The sequence below is a fragment of the Mesocricetus auratus genome, unplaced genomic scaffold (assembly GCF_017639785.1).
Source record: "Mesocricetus auratus isolate SY011 unplaced genomic scaffold, BCM_Maur_2.0 Super-Scaffold_100004, whole genome shotgun sequence".
Classification (NCBI taxonomy): domain Eukaryota; kingdom Metazoa; phylum Chordata; class Mammalia; order Rodentia; family Cricetidae; genus Mesocricetus; species Mesocricetus auratus.
In genome coordinates this window covers 96085793-96110617 of record NW_024429189.1, presented here as the reverse complement: position 1 = coordinate 96110617, position 24825 = coordinate 96085793, and the positions used below count along the sequence as shown (strand labels likewise).

Sequence of the window (24825 nt, the reverse complement as noted above, 5' to 3'; positions counted from 1 at the left end):
GGGTCAGGTCCTGCCTGTTAGAAGAGCCCCAGAGGCCAATGTGGTTGAGCAGAGGGATGGAGATGGAGAGGAAAAGAGAGCAGGCTCAGAGGGAAAACCTTCACAAGAACCATCATGTGAGAGCCACAGATGGGAAGCAACACAGACCGGTTAGACAAATGGTTGAAGGTAACTGGAGGTACCTGAGTGGACACCCATTCAGCGCGACCGTCAGGCCTACCAATTCTGTGTTGCTTTAATGCTGTCATGAAGTGAGGAGGGATCCTGGGTAAGATCAGCCCACTGGGAGCTGGTTGTTTCCCCTGTTTCCTGTAAGCATAATTAGCAAATGGGCCCTCGACTTTTGTAGGCCGCAGCTGGCTTATCTGTGAACTAGGGCTAATCCTACCTGTCAGATGGCTGGCTGGGATATGGTGGGTGATTAGAAAACATCACCCCACACAAGTCAGGTCTGTGCAGTGGTTCTCAGAGCCCCCAGCATCCCTTCTGCCCCCAGGCACTGAGTCTGTAGGCCTGGGGCTTTTACAAAGGAAGTTCTGTGCAGGGCCTAAAGGACCAACCTTAGAGCTCCAGAACCTCCCACAAATGGGAAGCGCAGGTGTCCTGCTGTGTCAAGCTTGGAGGTCTAGCTGGGCCGCGCCTTTGCAGCATCCACCTTGCTTGTAATTACTTGTTTAACATCCGTCTGCTTGTCTTGGCTGCATGATCTTACCTCAGCTGCCCTTGCTCGTTCCTGGGTCCCCAGCACTGAGCTGTCTGCCTGGAGCATGTTTGTTAAGAAAACAGCCCGGCTGGTGGAAGGAACACATACACTGATGCTTGTTGGAGCTGCTGGGTTCAGGTCTCCTGGAGCTCTGTTCTGAAGCAGACTTGCTGGTCACATACCCAGTGTGACCTTGGGCTCAAGTTCTCTGTAAACTGAGGAGGATTAGTAGTGCTAGGGGATTTTAGCAGTGCTATAGGAACCTGTGCAGCAGGATTTGGGGGGCAAGGGAACCATATGAACAAAGTCAAGGAGGCGACAAGGTACACAGCAGGTTCTCAGACTCCCGACACTGGGCGGATGGGAGCGTGCAGTGCATGGTGGGATCTCCATGTGCTGTGGCTGTTTTTGTTGAGTTCAAGTGTGTGACATTATTGTAGACAGGGAGGTGTGTGCTAGGCACAGGAAGGGTAGAACTTTCACTGATGTTCCTTGGGTGGGTTATGCAGTTCCCACCACTTTGAGTATCTATGCCCTTAGCTTCCTCCTTTCCTAGCCTCACAGGGAACTAAGTGGGCCAAATGCTTGGTGATTTGTGGAAAAAAGAAAAAAAAAAAAAGAAACTCTTGCCTCTTGGGAAAGGGTCTCATAAATCCAGAGATGATGCATGGAGGAGATGGTCAGTGCTGAGATGCTAGGGGCCTCCAGGGTCGGGCTATTGGGCTTGAACTTAGGTCTCCTGAAGTGGGCAGTCAAGGAAAGCCCTCAGGTGGTCCTGATCATGGTGCTTCAGATGGAGAGATACCGAGAGCGAGAGCTCCCTGCAGATCCTGAGCTTTCTTGCGGGCAGCCTAGCTCAGCACCTGTGTGCATTCTGCATCCGTGTGTGTATGGTAGTGTGTGTGTTAAGGGTGGACCCAGTGCCTCTGAGAGAGGGAATTCAATCATGGCAATCGTTGCCGGTCCTCGGTGGCACAGGGTCGCGCAGCAAGCTGGCACTGGAATATTTTGAGCTTGCAGTAATGAAAGAAAGCTCACAGCAATTTGGCCCATCTTCAGTCTTGAAAGCCGCAGCGCGACATTCAGTCATTCGCGGCTGGGATTATCCACTGTTAATGGGGGCTGCTGCTCCCAGGCCAGTGAGGGGAAGGAGGGCTCAGAGAGGTTAAGTGACTTGCCCAGCATCACAGGACGGGTAATGGGAGGGCAAAGTCCGAGGCGCAGTTTGGCCTCTTCCCCTCCCCCAAGGCAACTCGGCTCCCCAGAATGTATCTTTGCTGAGTTTCCTGAGCGCTGGTTTCCATAGCAGCAGGCCATTCCTGCACAATAGATTCCTCCTCTTCCCTGGGCTTCCTGGCTGTGGAGGCTGCAGGGGCGGGGATGCTCCATCGTAGGGGACTGCTGGGTGCAGGCTTCCAGGAGTGAGAAGGGCCACTTAGGTGGTTTGGTGACCTCTAACTCTCACAGAAACCCTACCCCGCCCCACACCTTTTTCGGGGTTTCCATTTCCACTCGAGTTGGGTCTGCTTTAGGTAATGAGTGGGGAACTAAGAAAAGGAATACAAACCTAACAGAAACAGAATGGGAAGGGCAGACAAAAGCAATCATACAAAAACTAAGCCAGGACAAAGGATATGTTTGTTTGTAGACAAATCGTTTCGCTTTTGCAACATTGGGAGGGAGGTTCTGTCCACTCATCTTACAGATGAGGAAACTGAGAGAGAGTACAATCCAAGAGCCCCCCTCTCTCCCCTAGGAAGGCCTGCTTAAAAATGCAGATTCCCTGGCCACACCCTCGCCTACAGAATCCTGTACTCTTGAGTGGAACCATAATTGCACTCAGGGAGTTCTCCAGGAGAATGTTTTAGAAGGCTAAGTTTGGAAATAGCACTAGTTAGAATGACCAGCCTAGGCTCAGATTAGGTTTATGCAGCAGGAAATGTAAGGCTGGGGTTTAGGGCCCAGACAGGAGCAAGAAAGGGAAAGCTAGACATATGCCCCAGAAGAGATGGCAACAAGCAAAGAATGGAAGGGAGCAGAGACAGGGGGCGGTGCCCGGGGCCAAGGGAGAGCAAGCTTTCAGTGAAGGGGGACACCTGTCACTCCAAACATGGCTCCTCCTTAATCCCCACCCAGCTTCTCAAAGGAGGTCTGAAGCTTCGATTTTCTGGATGAGGAAATCCAAGGGAGGACACATTACCTTTGACCCCTCAACCCTCCTGGTTGCTCTGGAGGGGTGACCACTTTAACCACTAGGCTTCCTTTCAGGGAAAAAGCTCAAGGGCTCAGACCCACCTTCAAATCTTGGCTCTAACACTTACTACCTAAATGGGGGAGAGGCTCTATCACCCTTTGCCCTCAACTGATGGATTAGGTCAAGGGGGAGGAGAGGCAGCCAGTGGTTTCTGCTAAACATTAGAATCATCATGGGATGTAAACCACTAGACTTCCAAGGGAATTCTCCATCCTGAGACCCCAGGAGTTCATTCCCAAGTCTCTTCGGCACAGATGTGGCTACAACTCACCGTGAGCATTGTGTGTCTATTATACACCTTCCCGTGTGGCATGGATGCTGGTGCCATAGCTATGTGTACCGAATACTCCAGGCACACTCCCAAGGATGTATCTAGTATGGGCTCATTTTTCCGAGTCACAACTATGTGGGGCAGATGGACAGCAAAATTTGGGTGGTGCTGAGCAGCTATACGCCTCTCAGTTTCTGTTCTCAGCTGTGAGTGGACTTGCAATGGGGGTGGGGCAGCTGGTAGGAAAACAAACTTTGTGATCATAGATTTTTTTCTCTTGGTGGTAACAGTTTCTTGGTTTTTCTACTGCAACAGCACAGACCAGCTGAAAGTGCTGTCTATTAACACTGTGACTGTACTGTGCTGCATTTTACAGAACCAGATATTTGGGACTCGACTTACCCTGGGTCTAATGTTATCATTTGTTCACATTTTACAGAGATGATGACTGGCCTACAGAGACTCTAAGTAGAGAGAAAGAATTTCAACCCCGTGCTTGGGTTCCCAGGCCTATTTCCTAACTACCTCTCGGTTCTCAGAAATGGGGGTGGAGGAGGTGAGAGCAGAGCTAGTGCTCTCAGACTGTTTCTGGGAGGAACAAGATCTCGACCGAGGCTTGAAGGACCAGGAGAAGGGCTGACAGGCTGGCAGCATGACTGTGCCTGTAAGGTGCCGGCCCAGGTGGCTGGGTGGCACTGCTCAGGGCTGGAGGGCGGGAGCAGGAATCTGGCCAGTTTGCCAAGACCAAGAGCTCTATGAGTTGGGATTCCATGGCCATCTCATTCTGTCATCTGGTTATACCCTGAGAGGGGTTACACTCCCTCCTGCCCTCAGGGTACTCCTGTGCTCTCCACAGAGAAAAAGTCTGGTCCTTTCTGTAGTCTGGGAAGTTCTGTCCAGGCTGAATGGAGCGGTTTCTCTTACTTCTCCTGAGGCCAGTCTTCTCCTTGGTCATTCAGCTCCAGCAACACTTTTGTGGGTCTGAGGAGGGTGCCCATTCATGGCCCTTCTGCCTGTAAGACAGTCCTCTGGGAGATCCATAAATGCCAAGATACCCTCACCTTGCTGTATCCATAGTAAGGCTTTCCTTGACTTTCTTACTTCAAGTGCTCCCCACCGCCACAGTTACCACATCCCCACTCCCCTTCTGTGCTTTAATTGTTGTTCTTTCTCAGTATTTAATCACTGTTGACATTCTAGGCATTGTACTTGCAGATTTGTTTAGTGTTTTTGCTGTCTCCAGTCCCCAGGATAACATCAGCTCCAGCAGGGGCAGGATTTTCACAGTATCCCTAGCACTACACCTCACTCATAATATGTACTTAGTGTAAGCAGTCGCTGCACAAATAAAGATGACAACAGAGACGGAAGTTCACGGCATTAGTTACTTTACAAGTCACTTTCTCCAGTTTTGCCAGTTTTGGAAACTGAGGCTCAGAAAAGGCAAAGGTGCAGGTAAGGGTGTGTGTGTGTGTGTGTGTGTGTGTGTGTGTGTGTGTGTGTGTGTGTGTGTGGTAGGTGCCCAGTACGTCAGCAGAGAACAGCCTTGTCTGAGGTCATTCCCTGTTCCCAGGCACCCAGTGACTTATCCCTACAGGGTCTAATGATCCAAACTAATGGCCTCGGCTGTAAGCTGATGGAGAAGAAAGAAGTACAGTTGAGGCCCCAGGGAAGAATGTTTTAGACACTTTAATACACTGAACTGTGCTCTCCCCTCCTCCTCCTCCCCATTCTTACATCCTAGTACTTTAGGATGCAATTGTATTTGGAGACACGGTCTTTAAAGAGGCAATTAAGTTAAAATGAGGTAATATGGGAGACCCTTAATCCATACCAAGATGTCTTTGAAAAGCAGATCAGACACAGGCATACTCTGAGTGAAGACCTATGAGACCACAGGGAGCAGATGGCCTTCTGTAAGCCAAGGGACAAGCACCCCACAGAAACCAATTCTACTAACAGTTTGATCTTGGACTCCACCCTCCAGAACTGTTGAGAAGATAGATTTCTGTTGTTGCAGCCACCTGTAGTACTCTGTGGTATATTAATTGTGTGTATTAATAATGCAGTTGTGTTAGCCCATCCAATGCTTGCATGAACTACAAGGTAAATATTATAATGTCCTTTTTTTACAGATGAGGAAGCAGGCTCAAAGTGGAGAAGTGACTTGTCTAGGGTTGTACAATTCAGGTTTGTGTGGGAAGATGGGGGATTTCCTAGAAGTGACCTAGACACTTCGACATCTGTCCCCATTATTGGGCAAGTGTCATATGAATATTAAGGACTACGGGAATCTACATGGTTTGAGTGATCCTTTTGAAAAGATAATGGTTTCCAACATTTGGGTCTTACGGACCTTTAATGCTCTTTTAAAAATTAATGAGAGCAAAACAAATGAGATAAAAGCAGAATTTTGTTTATATGAGTTTATCTTCTGAAGCTACCATATTAGAAATGAAAACAGAGACTTTCAAAAATCATTCCTTTAGTTAGCAAAACAATGCAGTTACCTCCAGTGTGGGTATTAGTGAATATCATCATCCCATTTTATAGGTGAGAAATCAAGATCAGTGATGCAAGGCAGTCCTAGGTCTCATGAAGCCAGGACTGGACCGTAGCAGCTTGACTCCAGAGCTCAAGCAGTGAACTACTTTTTATGCTGTTTGGATACTGTCTTAGTTACTTTTCACATTGCTGTGCTAAAGTACCCTGACCAAAGGAAGAAAGGGTTTATTTTGGCTCGTAGTGTGAGGGCATAGTTCATCGTGATGCAGAAATCAAGGTGTCAGGACTTGAAGCAGGTGATCACGTTGCCTCAGCCAGAAGTCAGGATAACGGAGAACAATGGATGCTGGGGCTCAGCCAGTTCCCTCCTTTTTCTGCAGTCTAGGACCCATGCCTAGGGAATGATGCTTCTCTCTTTTAGGGTGGGTCTTCTCATATCAGTGTACCTGATCAGGCATGCCCAGAGGCTAACCTAGGCTAACTGATCCCCCACAGGTTTGTATCCTGCCAGATTCTAAATCTCGGCAAGTTAACAATAAGCACTACCTGTCACTGACATGGTGCATAACTTTCCTACCAGGGTGTGGCCATTGGACATTTTTCCAGCAGGCTCGGGCTACCTTTCTGGAGCAAGGACAGGGTATAAAGAGTTAACCTTTCTCAAGATAAAACTTGAAATTGAGAGAAGATTTCTTTCCCTTGAGGCACACCAGGCATCCCACACCCAGGCAAGGGTGAGAAGTCTGCTCCTACAGCACAAGCCTTCCACGAGTTATTTATTGAAGTGTTGTGGCACCCTTGCCACATCCCAGAGCCTCTGGATAGAGGCTCCTCTGCAGTCTGTGATTACCCAGAAAGACCAGAAAGAAACGAGTTCTTTAAGAGTCTGAGGTAGGATAAAGCATGGCTGAAATATGCCCTCCCATGAAAACCTTGCCCAATCCACATTTGTCTTTCCTAGCTCATTTTCCCTCTGTGAATATTTGCCTATAACCTCCTGTGTTCCATCAGAACAATGTTTAAGCTTCACAGCAACTTTGTGCAACTGGTCATTTTCAAATTCAATCTATCAACACTTACTAAGCACTGACAGTGTGCCTAGCAATTAACTGGATACCTGGAGCATGGTGCAGAGACGAAGATGGATAAGGACCTGTCTTTTGGAAAATTCATGACCATATGGAAAAGACAGATGAGGAGAGAGGCAATCATGGGCAGTGCAGGATAAAGAGTAGTACAGGGGATGAGGTCTAGGCAAGCACAGACTAGGAGCTCAATAAATATTTGCCGTCATTAGGCTGAGACGACCTCATGATGAGAGCTCTAGGCTAGATTCCAAGGTGTTACCATATTATGTTTTTGAAAGAAGGATAACGGCTGTGGTCAGCTCCTCATGGTCATCAGGGATCTGAGCAAGTCTGTCCAGTAGTTCTGACATCTTTTAGGATCTTGAGTTCTTTCCTAGTTCTTCTGTGTCCCACCCCACCAAAAGAGAGAAGGAAAGGCAGGGCATGGAAAGACATGGAACATATTTTAGGGCTGCTAGAACGAGCCTCAATGCTGACTTATCTGGTCTGTGTGGGGACACACATTGTGATGTGGAGTGAGGCATGAGGTATCAGTACCCACAATTCCTCTAGATGCATATAACAGAGGAAAGTGATGCTAAGTCTTGAACAAGGAGGGTAGGAGTGTGTTTTTGAAGCTGCCGTGGATTCCAGATGGCCACAAACCTCCACCTAGTAGGTACCTATTGTGGTGTGCCAATCACTATCCTTACAGCTTCTGTTGAGGAACACAAGTCATCGCTGAGAAAAAGCCAACTTTGAAGGGTTACTTTTGTTCTTGAAAGGTGGTTTTAGGAAAGACTAGATAAAGGAACCCAACAGGGCCATTATCTCTACTTGCCTTTATCCTGCTTGCAAGCTTCCAGCATTTAGAAGAGAGGCTGGCCATTAACAGGTGTCCCCAAACTTACGTGCTCCAAGATTATCAAGTCGATGGGAGAGAGGCTTTCTTTCTCCAGTGCAGTGAGTATGTGCCCACTTGTTTGTCCAGTTTTCAGTTCTAGATTTTGTTTCTATGCCGAACTCATGACCACCTCGTTTGTGTATCTTGACAAAAGCCCCTATAGTGTTGAAAGTACACTTTCCCCTAGAGACTCAAATAGACTCAGACTATTGTTGTGTAGAGGTTTTCTCTGAGATTAAAACTTTCTATTTTGGAGAGAAACTTCTTAAGACAACAAGTTCTAAGGGGGAAGTGACATGCTACAGGGAAGCTCGTCTAAGTTTAATATCAGAAGAAAACAACTCAAAATAGTTTCAGGAAGTCCCTGAAAATGATCAGATTCACTAGGACCCTCCCCCAAGAGTATATAAACAGTAAAGACTGTTGAGAGTCAGCAAAAAAGATTGGCAGACAGGCCCCAGAGATGCCTGAAAGAAGCAGGGGAAGGCAAGGCCAGAAGCTTGCAGGAAGCAGAGCCCAGACATACTGCCCAGAAGAAACCAAGACCAGCAGAGCTGCCCTGAAGAAGACAGGGCAACCTGAGCCACCTGGAAACGACACTTTCCAACCTGTTGAGTTGCTACAGGCTATGTCATACACTCTAGGCTTCCAGCTTTTGTGAACTGCCATCCACGTTGTGTGGGCTTTGGTGATGCAGCTGTCTTTGAATCATTTCTGTTCCTATAGGTAGCCCTCACTTATATTCTTGTATAACTCATTGGTTCACAAAGTTGGACTTCGGTAGTATCTGTTCTTTGGGAGAGTAGATGTGCGTGTGTTGCATCTCCCCAGGAAAAGTCTGCAATACTATCTAGCCCATGGTGGACACCTTATGGGAATTATCCAAGAGCAGCTGGACATAAATGACAGACATAGATGGCTAACGTATTTATCAAAGGCCAGTTAAGAACTCCTAAAAGAAGACAGAAGCGGACCATATGATTTTACAGTGTTAACAGTGTCTCCTCCTCCTCTTCCTCCATCTTCCTCCTCCTTCCTCCTCTTCTTCCTCCCTCCTCCTCCTCCTTCTTACTCCTTCTCCTCCTCCTCCTCCTTCTTCCTTGGTTTGTATTCAGAATAGTCAGTCACAGGAACCCAGAAAATGCCAGTTTGTCACAGACAGATCTGTTGGAGAGCATGGCTTGAGCAGGCATGCACCCAGAGCTGCCCCCTGTGGTGCTGAAACCATAGCCGTATCTCTGCAGATATCGGTAAGCCCAGGCCTCCCTAAAGCTTGGCAGGGCTGTCTTCAGGTGCTGGCCCCCATTGAGGAGAGGGTGAAACTCTTCTTACACTCTTATCAGTCCACAACATGGCTCTGATGGAGACCTCCCCTTCCTCAACAGTACACTGAAATGAACCATCAGAGGCTGGTGTTCCCTCGGGGTGGTGGTGCTCTTTCCTAGGGAAGCTATGGAATTTGTGATGGGTGGCAAGTCAGAGAAAGGAATACACTTATTTCCCTACTTTTTTCAAAAATGATGATGCAAAACATCACAATCCAGTGTGAATATAAAAAATACACAGAAAATCCCTGTAAAAATGCAATCCACCTTCAATGCATGACCTCATCCTAACTAGTGTTGTGTTAGTGTACATCCCTTCAGCTTAAACAAATGAGGCCATACTTAATAAGTTTTTATATTACTTTCTCCTAATTTCTGTATAAAGCATTTGAGCATGCCCACGAGGCTGCGTGCAGCACAAAGAAAGGAATCGTGCCTGTTTAATCATTGCTGATCCCCATGGCTGAGCACCTAAAAAATATAAATCATAGGTAATACTGATTAGGCAATTTGTTGGTATCAAAGAGTATCATTTAATTGCCTCCTTACCATAAGTAAGTACAACAGAGTAAGTACAATAGTCACTTCTGTGAGCCACATCTTATAGAAGAGGAAACTGAGGTCCAGAAAAATGACTTAGCCCTCCTTCAGACACCACAGTGCTGCATCTTCACACAAGCATGTCTGTTTCAGACAATTTCCCCACTCAACATGCTTGCTTGCTGCATTTCAGTTTTCGTCAAAGACTGAGGGGAGAACTCTGCTCCTACCCTGGGCAGGTCTTAGGAGACCATCCTGGATTGATCACAGCCACAGGAGTCCTTTACCAGCACGGGTCCAGAATAGCCTTGGGTCTGCTTTCATTCTGGCCATGTTAGCCTTGTCAAACCTTTATCAACCAGCTTCCAGGGCATCTGCTTGCATCACAGACAGCAGGCTTTCTTCAAGATCACTTCCTGTCCTGCAGAATTATACAAGACCATCCTCTAATCAACATTGCCACTGTCTTCAGAAGGGCTGGACCTGCTCACAAAAGATTGTCACAGCTGGGTTTGTTAACTCTTGACATTTCTTCAAAGCAGGAACGGGGCAGGGGGTGGGGGGAGGATGAAGGCTATGGAATGGTCAACCCGAGTATTCAGCCTCTCCTCCCAACCAGCTGTATGCAATTCTGCCCTAATTGCATGTGGCCTTGAGGTCTCTAGAAGGACTGCAGCCATTCTCAACCTGTGGCTCTTGACCCCCACGGGAGTTACATAACAGATCTCCTGCATATACGATATTTACATTATGATTCATTTAGTAGCAAAATTACAGTTATGAAGTAACAACGAAAGTAATTTTATGGTTTGGGGTTACCATAACATGAGGAACTGTATTAAAGGGGCACAGCATTAAGAAGGTTGAGAACCACTGGGCTAGAATGTGGAGGTGAGTTAGGACTAGATGAAGGATCTCAGTTACAAAGCCATGAGACAGGCATCATTCCTGCTGGGTTCAGACCTTCTACTGTGGCTGCTTTAAGGTTCCCTGTGCTCCCGCCTGTGACTTCTCACAGAGTGAACTTTTCTCACCCACTGCTCTGTAAGTAAGGCTAACAGAGTGAACTTTGGTGGAACCACATCTTGGTTTGCTTTGGGACCTAAGAAGGAAGGGTGGATATCGTTTACATCTCCCTCAGGGAAAGAACTTGATCAGCAATAAGCCAATTGGCTCAATGCTTTTGATGACTCCCCACCCCTATTTGGCCTTTCTTTCCTGTCACAGAGCCTGTGTCCAGATGCCTATAAGTGACTCTTTCTTTGTTTTTTGTGTTTTTGCTTTTCCATATAAACAAAGTCTAGTTTTACCCTCCCCCAAAATTACAGTAGCCACATTACCAGTGCTTTTATGTTGGTTCCCTAAGTTCCAATTCCCAAAGCATGACAGAGAAAGAGCCATGTAATCCCAACACAGTCTAAGATGTCACATTATAATAAAGAAGTATCTGGCTTAAGGGACCCAAGTCCTTTACATCGTGTAATAAACTGGCCTGCCTTTTGATTCAGAGGGCTAATATGAGTCTCTGTGAGGATTCCCTGGCACCAGAAGCTGCTCTGCTCCCAAGACCCCCTGAGAACTAAAGTCCCCTAAGAACTGCCTCTGACTGCTGTTGAGTACTTGTCCCTCCAGCTTTGGGGCATGCCAGGAACTGGCTTCAGAACTCCCAGTGTGATAAGACTCCATCATTGCCTAGGGTGGTAAGACTCCATCGTTGCAGGGTAGAAAGACTCCATCATTGCCCAGGGTGGTGACTGGTTTGCTGACACTGTTTCTGCCCCTTCCTGGCTGGAGCACTCTGCTCTGGGGCCACCTCCATTTGAACCTGGATCCTAGGCTTTAGTCCTCTTCTCTTTCACTCCAATACACAGCACCGATCGTGGAACAAATTGGCTCCCCCATAACCACAGGCAAACTCTCCTGTGCACTCAAAGCCTAGGTCAGGATAGGTCAGGATAGGATGTCATCCCTCATGAGGCTGAATCTGCTACTCAGCACTATGGTACCCAGAGTCAGCAGTTCCATGGCTTTGAGTGGCAAGGATACTTGGGAATGACTGGATGGATGGATGGAGGATGGATGGATGGATGGATGGGAAGCCAAAGCTGAGAGTGCTCATCAACACTGGGCACAAACTACGTGAAGTTAGTAGAGAGGAGAGAATGCAGGAACATGGAGATGCCAAGCCTGAGCCAAGAAAGTTGTTTTGCTATGGAATATATTATTTTTGCAGGTTGCTATAGTTACCGCTGTGAAATTAAAAATTAAAACCTTGTGAAAGAGAGAGGGTTGACTGAGATGAGGCAGTTCCTTGACAGGCTGAGTTATTTATCTTTTCCCCATGTAACATCTGGTTACGTGCTTGCAAATTTATTTTTAATTCAGAGCTCTAAAAAAGATTTTGCATTGATATGCCATGCAAACATGAATCACTTGGGAGAGAAAGATTAGCGGTTAGTATCCAGTGGCAACTGGTGACCTCTGATGTGTCCCCTGGCCTTTGCCTCTGCTTCTCAGGCAACCTCTAGGCATCAGTGTAGGACTAGCAAGCATCTGGAACCCCTGCCAATCAAGCAGCAGCCGTAACCATGGTTCCCAGATACAGAGCCTTGCTGGAGGCTGCTCTCAGTTCTAGTCACTCCGACCAGGAGGATGAGTGTGAGTCTTGGAAAGAGGCTTTGAAATCCTGCCTCTCTAGCCTGTTCCCTAACCTGTGAAACCATCAGTATGACCCAGGATCTTTGGGAGCCTTTGAGTCAGATTCCCAGAGAGACAATACTTATTACTTAGTAGAGGCGACACTTACTGGAGCTGGAAGACGTAGGATCTGGATCCAGCCCAGACTCTGAAAGCTGTATGTGCTTGTGGAAGTGATCCTTCTTCTGATCTCCATTTCCTAACTTCTTCAGGGGGCAGTTGGAGTCGGCAGTATTCCCTAAGCTCACCCAGAAGTCCCAAGAGTCTCCAGGCATCCTTGTTTCCTTCCTGTCACCCAAAGTGTAAGGTTGGGATCCCAGGGTGGGCATCTGAGAGTCCCCTCACCTTTCTCCTACCTCAGGCCTCTGTCCTGTGTGTTTCCCGTGCACAGAGATCTCTTCACTCGTGCTCCAGGGTCTTCCTCCTCTGCCTCACGCAGGGCTTTCCCGTAGCCCACCGACCTCTGCTTTCCTCTTCGGGCACACAGCCTGACTGGGCTATCCAGCTCCTGATGCACAGTTTTGGGTTCTGTGCTCTCCTACCATCACTAGGCAGCTGCCAGGTGGTCCTCTTTTTGGTAGATTAAAGCCCCTCCCCCATGCATAGTTTTGTTTGTAATTGTTGCTGCTAATCTAAACTTTAGTACAAGTTTACATGTGTGTACAGGAAAAGGTGTACATATATAGGGTTTGAAACTTTCAGGCATCCGCTGGGGGACAAGGAGTGACTTCTGTAGTGTATTTTCTGCCTGCCTTCCTGTTGTCTTATGTCGGCATCAGAGATTACCTGTCTTGGTCACAACTTTGTCCTCTATGTCCAGAGCAGGGTCTGCAGTCTACACAGCACAGAACTTAATGTTTTTTCAGTAAATGAATAAGTGGAGTGAGAGAATGAAGAAAATATTTCTCATTCCTCACTGTATGCTAGACCAGGTGGGGATAAGCTGGGATGGGCTGGAAATGAGGGGAAAGGGATGTGAGCCCTCAAAAAAGCCTCATGGGCTGGGAAGATGAATGCCAAAGGCAATTGTAAAGGAACAGCTCAGGCATGTGCCTGCATGGGAAAGTCTGTGGGGGGCTCTGCAGTGGTAGCACCAGTCCTGCTGGTTGTAAAGGCTAAACAAGACTACTAACAACCACTCTGTACTGAGCACTCGTTATTATCAGACAGGGTTTTAGATAAGGGAGCGGACTCTTTTAGCCCTGTGATATCACTATCATTATCTTCCCATTGGGTCCCCAGTGTCCAAGAGGGGCACAGGGCACATTTATAGATGAATGAGTCTCTGTGTTATTTTCACAGCATCAGATCTGATGGAATGGTGTTTTGTCTAAGAACAAATAAGGAGAGGAGTCTGACACTGTCCATGGTGGCAAAGGAGACCTCGTCCCTGTGTGTTGACTTGTGTGAGTCACCTTGGGCCCTGAAGAAATGACTCCCCATCCCCACCACCCCATCCACCATCACAAATGGCCTGACAGCACTGGGCTGAATCTGAACAATGCTTGTCTAGGTGGACTGGCAACCAGGAAGGGCTTTCCTGTCAACAAACAACAGAGCCTGGCCCTCGTATCTTTGAAGCATCTTAGCTGTTGTCATCCCCCACTGTGACTGGGATGAAGTGGGAGGATCAGGGAACATTTTGTGGGCAGACACATCCAAACTTCTTGACAGGTCTGGACTCATCACTCAGGTTCCCCACATGAGTGTGCTCCAAACATTGTGGCTCAAACCCTGGGCTTGTGCATTCATTGAAGGATGAATAATTAACTAGCTACCAGTGCCAACAGCTTGGTGCAGAGGGTGCTGTGTAGCTGACAACACGGTGTCCCAGCTTGACTCTGGTTTTGGGGAGAGGCTGTTGCTTCTGGCAGCTAATTTTGTAGCACTGAGAGCAATGGGTCTCTTAATTGAGGGACCGTTAAGGCTGTCGCAGTGAACAGAGACAGGATTGGGGAGGTAGTGCTTACAGATGAACCAGGCACAGATAGAGTTGCCTTCTGGACAAGGGGTGACCTTAAGAGTCTCTTCTCAGCTCCTTCCCATTCTTCATCTTTTCTGTGCAGTGCAACTTGGGGTCCACTTGGAGGAGGAGATTTGGACCAGTAATGCAAACTCTAACATGCCTTGGAAAGGCAAGGGCCCTGTCAAGAGGATCTCTTGGCCCCTTCCTCATTGTCTGCTTTGCTCTAAGCTAGGAGCTCTGGCAAGAGGGACTCCACTGTGCTGAGATCTGCGTGGCTTTGGTAATTGACCTGACTAGAGTGGGGAGGGGCATGAAGAAAGGGACAAACACGTGACACAGCTACAGAAAAGCTGGATCAGGTGGGCTCTGTGCTCTTCCCCAGAGATGCACAAGCAGCAGCCCAGAAGCTTAGGGCATTTATTTATACAGCTGAACAAGGAAGTGGTCTATTGTATATAGTGGAATGAAAGGCAGATTTAGTTAATCTTGGTAGGAGGGCTCTATAGAGGACCAGTCTCAGGCTGCAAACACCCAGGAGGAGGGGGCTGCTGTTGACATTTCATACACACTGACAGCATCTGCACACAGACCAGGGGGAGGCTTTGTCATTTCCCTGAGCCTGACCTCAAGGGTCTGAGGCGTTGTGGTCCTTGACATGGCTGTGTGCCTGTCAGCAATATACATTTTCTTAGCACTTCACCTGCTCCCCACACTTCTGGCTTTACTCACCTGACAACACTGGGAATTTCACATCCTGTCCCTCAGGACCTGTCTAGGCAGCACAGGAAGGGTGGCACGATGGGAACCATAGGCTAAGCCAGATGTTTGCTCAAAGTCTGTAGCACGGATTCTCAGGACCTGGGACGTTTCACAACAGGTGGGTTTAGGGCAAGACCCATACTTCATTCTTCTAGATCCTTGAATTTGTTCATGTAGACCATTCTGGTAGCTGTCCATTATGAGGCCGAAGAACAATGGTATAGGCGCCTTTCTGAGCTTGGTCCAAGCATAGGCCTGAAGCTGCTACATTTGGAGAGGAGAGGAGATCACACACATATATAGCAATATGATTGTGTGTCTGGCCCCACTCTTGTGAAACTTAGGAATGAATGCAATGTAGCTTTAAGTAAGAGCAACTATTAATATTACTGTATTACTATCAGGCTATAATCTATTTGCTCTATAAGGCAAGGAAATCTAAGTCTCTGGGAACTGAAGATCTGTTTGCCTTTTTTTCTACTTTTAGGTGGTACCTTGTTTCCTCATTCTTGATGCTTTGTGGTTATAAAATGGCTTTGGGGTCTCAGGAAATGCACCCCTTTGCCTGAGAAAGAGGGGAAGCAATAACCATCACTGAAAGAGCTCTGCAATGCACAGTATCACCTGAATACACAAATCTTACTGGTTTGATTGGTGTCATAGACCACTCCTAGTCAAAGGGGAAAATGAATGCTTGCCTTCTCTGTAGCCAATATAAGAGGAGCTGTTAGTTATGCGAAGGCAGCTGTGCACACATGGTAGCTCCCTGACTTAGAAATCCCCTTTGTCTATGCACACTGATAATTTGCACTTCTGTAAAGAAAGCCCGCTTATTGCTAATAACATATGTACATGACATGGGTAGTGTAGCTAGGCTACAGGATCTAGTCCCACTCTGCCAAGTGCCAGCTGTGTGTCTCAGACAGCCCCCCCCCCTGCCTGCTCTTGATCCACTGTAAAATGGAGCTTCTTGTTCCCCAAGGGATTTACCAGGATGAAAACAAAAACAGTCCTAGAAAAAAATGCTGAATCATGTCTGACCTTTCTTGAGCATCAAAGAAAAGTCAACACACTCACCATTGTTATCACCGTGATGACTAAAAAGGAAGATCACTATTGTTGTTATTGTGACTGCAGTCATCATTGTGAGGTTTTTCTGTGGGTAGAAACAAGGCCCCATGGACCTGTTGGTGACTTTAGACAAGCCTCATTAGCAGCCAGTTACTCCTTTGCTGGGTAAGACTCTGGTCCCACCAGTGTCCTGAAAGGTCCAGATGTGCTTACTGCCCACATTGTGTTCTGAGCCCTGCTGTAGAGGGCAGCCAACCTGAGCAAGGAGGAAGGGAGGGTGTGGCAAACTTGGAGGCTCTCTTCCAATGACCAGTCTAGGCCTCTCCCTCATGGCTGAGGCCCCTCTGAGCTCAGACTCCTCCTTCTGGTATCTTGTTCCTGGCCCCTTCTCCTTATATTCATCCTCTTTGGACACTTTGCAGCCTGCTTCCTATGACTGGAGACCAGGCCTTGAGGAGGGGTCCCTCTGGGCCAAGGTCTACATAGTCTGTACTGGGAGGGACACCTGGGGTGTTTTCTGGAAGGGTGGCTAGGAGACCCTTCTGCCCTTTAGAAAGGGCTTGTCTCCTAACTTCTGTCGATCTCAGCAAGCTCTCATTCCATTCTATGCCTCAATTTCCCTATCTGTTCAACTGAAGAACTGAGCAGACTGACTTTTGATGACTAGGCACATTTCCAGGTCTCAAGACAGCATCCGAAATGCAGGTGTCCTCATATCAACCCTTGCTGCGGTGTCACAGGCAGGGAGCACAGTTGACAGGGCTCCACTAATTCCAGCCCTATGGCACCAGGCAGGGCAGCTGGCCTTCGACTATTTCTTACATAGCGTCAAGGGAAGTTTTCAACACAGTATTTTAACTCCAAAGTTAAAATGTGAAGTCTGACAGCAGTAACTAGTGGGTATAGATTTACCATGTGTCAGGCATTTTGCTAAAATGTTTCACACATATTAATTTATGATGTAATCTTCCAGCAATGTAGTGAGGAAAGTACTATTAATAGTTTAAAATTGAGTAACGAGCAATTGAGTAACTTACCCATGGCAGCTCAGCAGATTGGGGAACCTGAGAACTGTTTGCTTGGCTCAGAACTACTGCCATTTGTTTGTTTGGAGGGGGGAGGGGAGTTCGTTCATATTTCCTGATGCTGGAATTTCTCTTGCAACATCCTCTTCGAATTCTTCACTTGGCTTCAGCTTGTACACCTGCAGGGACGGAGAGCTCACTACCTCCCTGGGGATCTTGCTCTGGCTGCATCAGTATGAAAACACTCCCTCAAGTTTGTGGAGTGCTTAATAAGTCTTCAAGACTCAGAGTGGTTTCCTGGGAAACAGAGCAGCCTGTTCAACCCTCAGGGACATGGTGTGGTCTGGATTACAAGTGAAGAAATTTAGAGGGAGCCAAAAATCTCACGTTTTGTTGCCACGGGAGAGAGGACATGTTGCGGACCCACAAGCAGAGGCTTACTGTGTGAGCTGCTCCCCCTTGAGTTTAGTCGGTTTTGTGCTGCCGTCCAGAGTACTACAGACTGGGGCATTCATGAACAGGGAAGTTGGGAGCCTTTGTGGCAGCAGCTGTAGTCTCAGCAATCAGAGTGGAGGCAGGAGGATGGTGAGTTTGGGGCTAGTCTAAGAAACTGTAGATGGGTGTTATCTCCAGCACTGGCAGAAAGAAAGTTGGCTGGCTCGGTTATGGGTCCAGAGCAGCAGTTTTCAACCTGTGGGTCAAGACCCCTTTGGGGATTGCATATCTGATATTTACATTACCATTACAATTCTTAACAGTAGTAAAATTACAGTTATGAAGTAGCAACAAAAATAATTTTATGGTTGAGGGTCACCACAGCATAAGGAACTGTACTAGAGGGTAACAGCATAGGAAGACTGAAAACCACAGTCTAGAGGGCTATGAAGGCCAAGATCAGGGACCAGGCCTTTTGCTGTCAAGGCAGAAGGAAGAAGGGCAAAGGAGAGCATGTCCACGTGCACACAGATGATAGACAGACAGACAGACAGACAGACAGACTGATGGGAGAACAGATAGAATTGATGTTTTAAGGCCTGCCATCTCATTAGTCCGTGAAGAATGGTGGCACTCTCATGATGTAAGCATTTGGCCCTGACTCCTGATACTATGACAGGAATTACAAATTATACTTCTCAGGAGACAGTTCCAAGTCACGGGACTGAACACCAGCCACACTTGTGACATGGCCCTCACAAGACCAGCTTTTTCCAGGGCTGTCATGAGTGTGGGAGAGCATGATGCACCAGAGATGCCAGGCAGAGCTAGATACTAATGTTTCCTGGAATTGTGGCACTATCACCTGTTAAATTCCATAATCGTAGGCTAGTATCTCTGACTTGGTCAATGGCTTGATCATACAGCAAATGAGGCTAAGATGTTGATTCTTGACTCTAAACTGTCCTGTTTGGCATATAGAAAAACAAAGTCCCAGGGAAGAGGAGGAATTTAGGCATTTCAGTTAGTTGGTGGCCTAAAAACACAAAGTGAAATGCAATTAAGCAGTCCTATGGGCCAACTTAGGAAATGTGAGGTCCAAAATTGAAAACAGGCCCCTTGGAGGACGTTGGCTCCTCGGCACCAAGCTTCCTAGAGATCACTGTTGTGGGGCCACCGAGTGTCCATCTTAATGTCTGGTTATATGTCCCACGAGGAGTGTCCATGGGTGGCTCTGGGACACAGAACATGAGAGAATGCCTTTTGTGTTTGAGGACATGAGTGCAAGAATGTGACTGTGGCTGAGTGGCTCCATGGAGAAGGCAAGGACTCAGGAAGCCCAGCTGCACCGCGTATGTGACAATTGTGAGCCTCTGTCTCTTCTTATGGAAGATAGAGATAAGACTGCCGAGAGATTTAAAGGTGACATGCAAACTGAGAACCATATTTAAAAATCAGGCGGTTTGACATCAAACCCAGATTCCTGCTTTCTCTCAAAAAGAAAAGAAAGAGAACACTTTAGTCCCTTTGCTTTCCTGAGAAGTGAAGCTGGGCATCTCTGGCCCCTGGAGTTGCAGCCTGCCCTGCTGATCTCTTGGCAGCCACCACTGGGAGGACTCAATATAGAGACCTGCTGGTCCAGCCCTTTGCTCCAAACTCCCCTCTCCTGAAGGCAGCCATGCCAGCTGAGGAAGGAAGGTTCTAGAAGAAGCACCTCTCATTCCCTGGAGGTGTTTGCTCAGGGCCACCCCAGGATGAATATTTCCTTTTATAATGTTGCTAATCACTTTCCCCTGCAGGCAGCAGGCAGCCTCTCCACTGCTCCTGCAGCTGTGGTGCCCTGTGGGCTCTTCATCAATGTTACATGGTAATTAATAATAGATTCTCCTGCTCCAACTCCTGCTCCCTCTGACAGGCTGCATCTTCCCTACCAGATGAGACCGAAATCAAAGGCCAGAAATTGCAACTGAAAACATTTCCTTCAACAACTCGAGGGAAGACATCGGGACAAGCTTAAACTCCTGGTGGTCCCAGCACTGGCTGACCTTCTTGTTTTACCCTATGTCACCGTCAGGGACCAAAGACTTTCACCCATGTGTTCAGGGGATTTATATTCTAGTGTGTCTTGGTGTGAAGAAGTAGATGGTGGTGGAAGTCAAGACTCACTCCTCTGACAAGTGCCCAAGTCTGTGACTATACAAGTGGTGCTGATGCTGGGAGTCCAGGCGGCACTCTCTGAGAACCACTGCTTTATTTACTATGAACATACACGGTTAGTAGGTACTTGGCCCTGGGAACATGACGTGAGTAAGGCAAAGTGGTACCCACTCACTTGGATAGAATCTACCCAGGGCATCGTGTGATGGGTTAGAAAGCAGGTTCTAGAATTAGACGTGCTGGATTCAAGGCCCAAGTCTGTGACTATACATGGAAGAGCCACCTATAGTTTTTAACTGTCTCAAGGGAATAATTATGTGTCATGTCTCAGTTGACCAGAGGAACAATTGAGAAAAATGGATGTAGACATGTGTGCCCAGAAGTGTTAATAACATAAATGCCACTTAACATGCTGTTACTATTGTTACTGGATTGTCCACAGTGGTATAAGTAGGTATTGTGGTAGTGTGAGGGGTGACATTCATTTATCAGTTTATTCATAATTGTCTTGACCTCCAAGAACATCCCGGGTGTATCAGCCACAAATCTCTCTTCTCATAGTAGGTACAGGATGGGTGGGTCGGTTGAAGGGGGAACTTTCTTAGCGAAAGGCACATGGATTTACAAGACTCCAGAGAAGTGTGATGTGTGACAAAGAGGAACTGAACAGACCAGGAAATAGATGCTTTGTTAGGGATCAGAGTCATCTGAGGTCCCTATGACAAGATATCCACTGGGGGAAGAGCCCACTAGTCCTTAGGAAAGCTAGTTGTATCTATGGGAAGGGTGTCCTAGGGATGGTAGGCCCAGGTCTGTGCAGTATACCCCAGCTGGGCATCTCATGTTGCTCATCCCCTAAAGGCCTTCAGGGAGTCCAGACCTTGGGCTTTAGAAGCTCTAACCCACCAGAAGCATATATTCTTATACTCCAGAGCTGCTCAACCTGGCTACTACATATGAGCCGCTTTAGCTGCACTGGTCATTTTCTTGTCTGACATGCCCGAAAGATGATAATCTCACCTTTAAGTCCAGTAGAGTGAGAGTCAGAAACACACCAGGCTGTAAATGCTTTGCAAGCTGGACACTTAATAGGTGCTCTGAGAATAGCCTTCTGAGGCTTGGCTCTGGGTGAGCCTCAGATCAGAATTCTCATTGTTCCAGGGTGTGTGTTCTATTTGCATAAATTTACATAAAATCTCAAATGTCGCATCCTTTTCTGCCATTAATTCCTGTAAGCACAGGCTATCATTTAAAAATTGGTCTCCCTCTCCTCCACCACTCCTTTTCCTCTTTTAAGTAATTTCAAGAATTAATCAAATATTCTGGAGTGGAAGCTGTTTTGGTTTGGGCCTCTTTTGCAGGGGGTGCTGTCCTCCATGAAGCCCTTGATTCCCTGCTTTCCTAGAAGGAGACAGCAGCTATGATCTCAGATGTGGAATGGCCTGGAATCTTCAAAGGAAAAGCCAATTTTATTCTCTCTGCTCACAACAGTAGAGCATAGAGACAAGGAGACAGCATAGAACAGAGGGAAAAATTTGCAACAAAGACCTTAGAAGAACCTAACCAAACAGTGCTCCTAACACAACAGTTCACTTCTTTACTTGTTTATTTCTCTGTAATATTTTCATAGAGTCGGCACTCTAATACACCTATAGCAGCCGCCACCCCATACATGCAAGTGTATATATGTATGGCTTTTCTCTATGCTATTACAAACTTGCTGACACCATTTTCCAAAATTATGTAGCATTCCTTAGTGTAGGAAGTTCTTAATGTGCCCCTGTCATAGGGTATTTAGATGGTATTGGGTTTTGTTGATGTATTTGTGGCTGTGATGTCTGCATTCCTGACTTTCTCTCATTGAATTTTGCCTACAGGATGGGAGAAGGCAAGATGAAGGCTCTGAAAAGACTTTGTGGGAGTTGTTTCTGGATTTCAGAATGTGCTTTTGGGTTGCATCACCATAGGCATCAATAAGCCACAGAGCACTTTTGATACCAGAAGATGAGACACGCTCCTGTAGCATACACCTCAGGTTTGGGGCCCTCAACTGTCCACAGACAGGATTTTTGCTCTTCTGCTGGATGCTTGAATGATATGCTTCTGTGAAAACATCCTTGGTGCACAACACGCAACTGGGTTCAAGAAAGCTTGAGCTGTCTCTAGTCTTTGTCAAAACAACAAAAAGACTTTGTCAGCAAGAAATACCTTTAACTTAAACAAGTATGAATTGCTTGTCTTTCTTCCTTCCTTCCTTCCTTCCTCCTCCTCATCCTCCTTCTCCTCTTCTAGTAAGAGCATTATAAGAGCTAGTTATCCAGGGAATATGCCACTGTCCAAAGATGCTGTTCTTGGGTTACATCTTCCTTTCCTGCTGTCCCTGAGAAGGGGGTATTTGTTTTCATACTTGCTGCCTCATAGCCCCCATCATGATTGCCACACCTCTGTGTATCAGGTTCTCATCCAGGGTATGAAGTAAAAGGAAAATCAAGGGAGCAAATGGCCTGGTCATCAAACCTGTTTTCAGTGTCAGGAAAACAAAACCTTTCCTTAAAGCCTATGCAGATTTTTTTTACTTGCATTCTCATAAGCCAGAAACAAGTTGTATGACCATTACTAAACAAGTTGTTAGTGAATAGAAGCAGTGTTAATCAAGACTCACACCCAGGGCTCGATGATGGCAGCCTTTGTGGTGGGAGAATAGAACAAATAAGAGAATAAAACAGAGAGGACTTAGCAGGGAAGAGTGGGATGGAGTTGATGAGAAGGAACTCATTAGGAAGAAGTCATCGGCACAGGCTTTGTGGAAGATGGGATCATATTGGCCGGAAGGAGGCTTTTGTTTGCTGATACCCATTCCTCTGGCCCAAAGAGTAACTAACCAGGACTAGAGAATTCATAGTGTTCCACAATGAGAAGAAAAATGTGCAGTGTGAATCTATGATGCCTGGAACTGATGCAGCCATGTTGCCCCCATGAGGAATCCAGGTTGGAGATGTAGACAGAGGGCCCATGTATAGATGAAGGGAAAGAATTGGAGCCAATACCTTGATTTAAATATAACCATGACACACCTGGCTTTTAGACTTTTTTCAGTCACAAATGTTAGCTAGCATAGTCTAAGAGTTGTGCAAATCAGCTTGTCGTGTAACCAGAAGAATAGTAACCAACAGAGATGAAATAGGAAGTCAGCAAACAGGGTTGCATAAGGATGATGCAGTTTTGAAGTACTGTGTTGGGCCAAATTTGGTCAACACTCTTTAGCTTGACTTGATCTGACATGCTGATGTGCAATATGATACACTGATGCTTCTAGCAGAGATATCCGCAAAGTATTCCAGAACCCTCTCATCATGGGACAGACTGTCAGCCAGTCTGATCCTTGCCCTGTGAGCTTCAGGCCTGCAACAAGGTCAGACCTAGCATTCCCATGAACAGAGAGCGTAGGAGACACAGGAAGGTGGGCAATGTTTTGGTTCCTCAAATGCTTCCCCAGTGGCTTCTGAGCTTCCTCCTGTGGGAGGCCCTGTGGCAGCAGGCAAGGGTGGCAGCTGATCAGAAGTAGACAAGAAAGAAATCCCAGCAAGCTTCAGAAAGCCTGGGCAGCCTTGGCATGAAGAGGTGAGAGGAAGTGGTGGCCTGAGAGAGAGACATGCCTGACACTTAGCCCTGCCCTCCTGGAGCACCAGTGTGCGAAGACTCACACATAGTGCAAGTCTGCATGTAACAGACAGGCAACACGGATTGGGGGCGGGGAAACAACTAACAAACCATCACATTTTAACCTATCTGTTTGACTCTTTCATATTATTTTAATTCCACCTGTGTGTGCATGACCTGGGAAGAATGCACTGGCCTTGAAGTTGACAGATGAGTGGGACCTGGCCACCAAGTAATGTGAGGACTCTCTATGGAAGGACTAGGTGTGTGCACCTCTGTGTGTGTGTGTGCTTGGGCACAGCTTCTTCTATCTAGTAGGGGCTGAGTGTGGAGGCTGAAGCGGGGAAGGCCATGAAGAGTAGGGACAGACCAGACAGGACCTAGAGGTCATTATCAGGGTTCAAGATCCTGTGCCGAGGCATGGGAACTGCAGCAGAGTTTAAACCATGAATGATGTCTTTGTGTTGCTCACCAAGTCTTCTCTTCTGCTTCTGGGAGGGTAGGTGGGAGGGCAGAGAGGAGGCCAGGGTGCTCAGGGCTGTGGAGAAGGACAAGGAAGCAGGTGTGTGTAGGTGTCTGGAGAGCCTGGCCCCTGTGCTCTCTATAGGGTCACAGGGCTGTGTGTTGCTACAAGGACTAGTTTCTCTTAATGAGTTTTCAGTCACCTTTGCTGATTTCAAGTGGGTCAAAAAGAACAGCTCAAATCCTGCCATTAGGGAGCTGGGATGACTCAGCTATGTGGAGGCTCAAAGCCTTCAGGGTCAGGCTCTGGGAGACAGCCCTTGACAGTAGTCCTCAAACAAGACCAACAAAATGTCTCTGGAACGTTGGGAGGGGGTACTCAACGAAGAGCCTTGGCGTCCTTGTTAGCCTTTATAGCAACACTGTTGGTTACATTTTGTTAACTGATACATGCTAGGATCTTCTGGAAAGAGGGAAACTCAATAGAGAAAAATGCCTCCATCATATTGGCCTATAGGTTAGCCTGTAGGGGGATTCTATTGATTAGTGATTGATGTAGGAGAGGCCAGCCCACTGTGGGCAGTGCCGCCCCTCGGCAGGTGGTCCTGGCTTGTATAAAAAGCTGGCTGAGCAAGCCATGGGAGTGAGGCAGTAAGCAACACTCCTCTATGGCCTCTCTTCTGTTCCTTCAGTGATGTCTGTGATGTAGATACGTAAGCCAAATAAACCCTTTCCTCCCCAAGCTGCTTTTGGTCATGGTGTTTCATCACAGCAGTATAAACCAAGCTAGAACATTAATAACAACAAGGGCCCCCCACTATGTTATCTTTTTTCCTTCAGAGTGCACCCCAAATCTAAACCCTGATGTTTCATCCACCACTTCCACCTCTAGCCCAGGTACCCTAAGTTCTAATGCCCCCCTACTTTCCTACAAGCTGTTCTTGAAGAATCCTATTAGTGCAGACCTCAGATCACAGTAGGAAGCTGGTACGCTCTTGTGGCATTCAGGGGTGAAGCGGAGCCC

The 24825-nt window shown here is 47.2% G+C and overlaps 2 long non-coding RNA genes across 3 annotated transcripts in view; one reads left to right on the top strand and one right to left on the bottom strand.

Moving 5' to 3' along the window:
• The window catches only part of LOC106021033, a 42737-nt gene extending 18194 nt beyond the window's left edge, over positions 1–24543 (top strand). Inside the window, exon 4 of the long non-coding RNA XR_001196391.3 lies at positions 21557–24543. This is a non-coding gene — a long non-coding RNA (uncharacterized LOC106021033). The remainder of the gene's footprint in view (positions 1–21556) is intronic.
• Positions 9539–17416, bottom strand: LOC110340652. Of its 2 annotated transcripts, none has more exons than XR_002382460.2 (3): positions 17100–17416; positions 14962–15255; positions 9539–9990 (listed from the first exon to the last, which is right to left on the bottom strand). It is a non-coding gene; the product is annotated as an uncharacterized LOC110340652 (long non-coding RNA). The 2 variants fall into 2 exon arrangements; XR_002382459.2 differs by lacking the exon at positions 17100–17416 and adding an exon at positions 16069–16300.
• Positions 24544–24825: the final 282 nt, after the last annotated feature.